The 4,748-nt window shown below is 33.9% G+C and overlaps 1 long non-coding RNA gene across 3 annotated transcripts; it reads right to left on the reverse strand.

Moving 5' to 3' along the window:
- Window positions 1-1,587: 1,587 nt before the first annotated feature.
- Window positions 1,588-3,636, reverse strand: LOC118876814 (uncharacterized). Of its 3 annotated transcripts, none has more exons than XR_011603940.1 (4): window positions 3,058-3,636; window positions 2,887-2,954; window positions 2,686-2,836; window positions 1,588-2,581 (listed from the first exon to the last, which is right to left on the reverse strand). It is a non-coding gene; the product is annotated as an uncharacterized lncRNA (long non-coding RNA). The 3 variants fall into 3 exon arrangements; XR_011603939.1 differs by having other exon boundaries at window positions 2,637-2,836; XR_011603938.1 differs by lacking the exon at window positions 2,686-2,836 and having other exon boundaries at window positions 3,058-3,635.
- Between the last annotated feature and the right edge of the window lie 1,112 nt (window positions 3,637-4,748).

A 4,748-nucleotide genomic window follows, 5' to 3' on the forward strand; every position in this document is an offset into this window, starting at 1 on the left:
TGTAAACCTTTAATTTTTCCACTATTTATTATTCATGTCAAAAATTAAGTTTGGCTTAGGCTTCATATAACAATTAATACCTAATAAATACGGAGACTGAGAAATCAAATAATAACCCCTTTCAACAGTGAACAACCATAAAGTTGCCAATATTTTTGGCTTAGGTTTCATATAAATATTAATAATAAATACGAAGACTGATGGATCAAATTAAAAACTCTTTCAACAGTGCATGATCGCTTTTTTGACAGGTGATTAATGGGTTAATGTGTCTATTTTTATGCACCCAGCTGGCACTAAGTTGGCTTTAGCTGGGCCCGGGGATAAGTGGCCAAGAGGCTGGCTAATCAGGCCCAAAGCCAAAGCCATGAACCACCAGCCACCCAATCCAAACCCGACCCCACCCATCCGCCGGTGACCCACTTGAGCATGCACCGCTCGTGACATTCGGCAGGGAAACGTGCAGAAGCGACGGGAAATCGACAAAAAGACAAACAAAACAGCGAAACGTGCAGAACGTCACTTTTGAGCCGCCTTTTATTTTGCGAGAGATGCGTCACAGCGAAAAGTGTTCGTGAAAGAAATGTGCGGAAAATCAGGAAATGTAAGCGGTGAGAAATGCGCATTTAGTACCGCATCGCACTGCAAAACGCACGATAGACGCCCGAGACCAAATAAAGCTAAAAACAGCAGCGTAGACAGCCACAATGTTGACAATTGTTGGAACTGACAGTTTGACGTTTTAACTCACGCGCCAAACGTCAAACGGCAGCAACAACACAATGGCCACATCAACAACTATGTATGCATTTACAACAAAACAGCAATCTAGGCAAATCCACCGAGCAGACAACTCAATGAGCCATTTTGATGGACACCTCCGACGACAGCTACACGGCGAACGAATATATTTGACAATTATCTATGCCTGATTTCTGCAGCATTAACGGATCGATGTTGGAAATAATGCCTAGAAACAGAGGTCAACAAGTTGATCTGTCAGCTCCAGTCGGAAATAATTGTTAAATAATATTATTATGTTTTTTGGGATGGTTCAAGGTTGTCTTGCTTGTTTGTAGTTTGACATTGTGAATGGAAAAATTATCTAGATTCTAGAATATGAAGAGGAAGTCATTTAAGATTGATTAAATGTTTTAACTGATTGATATATTATTATACCATAATATTAAAAAGTTTATTAAGCCCTTTAAAGATATTTTAAAAATTTTTTGGCATTCTGAAAGGAAAATGTATCTTGGTTCTAGAATATTAATAAGAAATCATTATATAAAGGAAATGATTTTACTGATTGAAATCCTCTTACACCATAATATTAAAAAGTTTCTGAACCCCATTAAATGTATTTTAATAATTTTAAAGCATTATTATTATTATTCTTCTGAATTTAAAAATTATCTTCATTCTAAAATATGAAAAAAAAAATCATTTTTGCATTCAGGAAATGATTTTACTCATCGAAATATTTTTATACAATAATAAAAAAAGTTTCTTAAGTCTATTAAAGGCATTTCAATCAGTTTCAGGCTCACAAAATAATGTGAAATTTAAAAGATTTTTAAATTTAAAGATGGTTTACATTTTTCTACAAAAGTGTGCACCTGCAATAAAGGCATTAAAATTTCTTAAGTGCCAATACCTAAAATTTTGCATTTCCAATGCACTATTGCCCCAAATGACCCATGTCTGATAAAAAATAACTAAACCAATGGTTAGGAATGGGAATGAACATGAGAATATTTGGTTCAAAGAATGTGACATGAGTCGCGTGCGAATTGTCTCGATGATACTTTTATTATTGTGTCTTGCCAGCTATCTGCTTTTTATAGTATAATTGACACTCTTCGTCCAGAACTCATAAATTAATAGCAATTGGCGCAATGTGCAACTGTAAATTGCTGGCCGACCAGTAGAGAAAAGAAAGAAAGATGCAACGACCCGATCGGAGATCTTTTTGTGTGGGTTGACTACTTATAAATAGAGGAATGCCATGGGATGGAAAGGCATTCGGTTCATCATACGTAGTTAGAAAGAAAGTCGAGTGGAAATTAGTCGGACAATGGAGGCTGCAAGTGTAAGTGAGTTGTGTAAATGCAACCAGGAAGAAATGTCTAGCACTTTGTTGTGGTCTCATTACAAATTATTCAATGGTGACAGAAAAATAAAGAGGTCTTCTGTGTAGGCTGAAGCTTGCAATCGCAATAGTTACAAGACTTTTACAATTACATCAATTTGAGCACATATTCTTTGGTACACAGTTCGCATATTAATATTCCTTGGTACTGAAGTCATTTTTTATCGTCAGTAATTACTAACTTTTAGTTCCCGCAATTTTAATTACGTAGTTCTCACATTTTAATGTATTACCACAAATTTTGATTACGGCTTGTTAACTTTTCAAGAACCCACGGCAGCATTTTCGGAACTTCTTTTGCGTTTGGTAACCCGCCAGTAACTGAAGTGGAAGCCAATTGTTGACGGTTGCTGCCTCCGATTCGATACGTATACGCATTATTCACACAGAAATCCATTGTATGTTTAGGACAATGACGACAGCAGCGACCTAGAATAGAACAAACATATATTCCATATAATTGGCTGAGCGTGTTAGTTATTACATCACACAGCAAAGTACGTATAAAAGGGAGGCTCAAAGAAATCGTAAACCTCTGATGTGAATTTTCCCTTCCTTCGGGATTTTATTTTTCCGCATGTTGCATACTTTTAGGAAGCGAAGAAAATTTGCATTTTGTGCGTGCGTCAACAGAATTTAATTTGATTTATTTTGCGTTGCGGAAAAGTTTTCTTACTGCCGCAGCTAAAAATAAGGAAAGTAAAAAAGTTTTGTTGGCTCATTATTTATGTTACCTGTTGGCAAAATGTTTGGAATTGATAGATGAATTGTGCCCAGCAGTTTGAAGTACTGTCGTGTAAAGCTGGAATTTTAAGCGTGGCAATAACTTTATTAAGTATTCAAAACATTTTCATTATAGCCGTGATTGAGTATACATAATGGGACATATTAAAATATATATTTACCTAAGTTACTTTGAATTTATGGGTGAAAATAAGATGCAAAAACTTCAGAACTATAACACTGGGAGAAATAGATTATTCGAAATATTAACTAAGTTGGTTTTAAAATGTTATATATATGAACCGATATCATAGAAAACTTGCTTTTAACGTCTAATTGAAAATATTATTATCTGCTACTAAAAGTATAAAGACGGTCTTGTATGTATTTGGTTTGTTCGGGTCCTTGGCCCAATTTTGAGCATTATATTTAATACATTACATTTTAATCTTTAATAACTAAAAAACAATAAGTTTAGCTTATTAGTTTTATTTTCAGAATTAAGGGAGAATATAACATCCGTTTTTTAAAATAATTAAAACATGAAATACAGTTCCGTTTTAATTATCTCTATTCAACATTGGGATCGGGTATTTAAATTTGCCATCCATGTTTTCGCAGGGAGGCCAAACGCAGCCTGCCACAGATCCATAGAGGCTTACAGCAATTATTACAACGAGTAAAACAAATGCGAGTCTTAGCATTTTAAAAAAGAGACTGATGGCACTATCGTGTTAAAATTGTTACTGAGTTATTTTGACTATGCCGTTCTGCTTATATAGGATCTATCTGACGACAAGGGCGCAGAATAAACAGAGGCGGGGTAGGGGGTGCAGCTTCCTCCTCCTAAAAGCCAATTTAATATTATGTATAGCTCCATGATTAATTCTTAAAAATTCCGGGGGACTTTTATTATTTTAACTTAATTAAAATAAAAGGTACTTATATAATTAGTTATTGTAAAAAAACATTTTTTTTCTCAGTACCCCTGTGAACGATTACCTACCTGAAGAAAATAAATTTCTGGTGGCTGTAAGTCCCCTTCCCACTCGGTTCCGGCGTCTCTGCATAGTCAAAATCCGCTGATATTTTGAGTGAACGCAGTATATTGCTTATCAGAAAGATTTACGAGTGTCCTGACCTCATTAATTGCAAAAATTTGGTGTATTTCCAAACGAACAAGATTATATGAAATACAAAATATAACAAAAAATACATGTTTTAAATTAAAATATGTTTGTTGTACTCATAAGAGACTCATTGGAGCCAACGAAATGTCAAAATATCAACTGGTTGTTGATAGTGCTTAATATAAAATGAAGACCAACGTAACATTACATTTTTTGAATATATATATATTTATTTTCAGAAATATTTTGGGAAATATATATATATATTTTGGGATATATATATATATTATATATATTTTTTAATGGGATATAGAGATATAAAAATGTGGGACTTAATTTTGAATAAGTATAGTCGTTTTGAAAAGGAACGTAGTATGCGGTTGATGCTGAATGTCCCATACATATTTCCATGAGCTATTTTATGGAGCATACATTCAGGCTTATGTAAGACCAACAAATGCAATGGCTCTCAAACTGTGTTGCTTGAATAAGTCTTGTTGAACCAATAAAAGACTATCGTGCAAGTAACTTAACACATCTTAACAGTTTGTTTTTTTTTAAATAGAAAACACGGTTTTAAGGAAAATTAATACTTAATTGGGTATTATTTGTTTAATGGAAATCAGAACTGGATGGGTATCTTTAGATTTACCTTGTCCCTAGGAGAGCAGGGAGTTTCCTTCAAAGTTCCATAGAGGCTAAACTAAAATAAATGTAGTATTGTGAATTTATATATATATATA

Source organism: Drosophila suzukii, chromosome 2L (genome assembly GCF_043229965.1).
Source record: "Drosophila suzukii chromosome 2L, CBGP_Dsuzu_IsoJpt1.0, whole genome shotgun sequence".
In the NCBI taxonomy this organism is placed as follows: domain Eukaryota; kingdom Metazoa; phylum Arthropoda; class Insecta; order Diptera; family Drosophilidae; genus Drosophila; species Drosophila suzukii.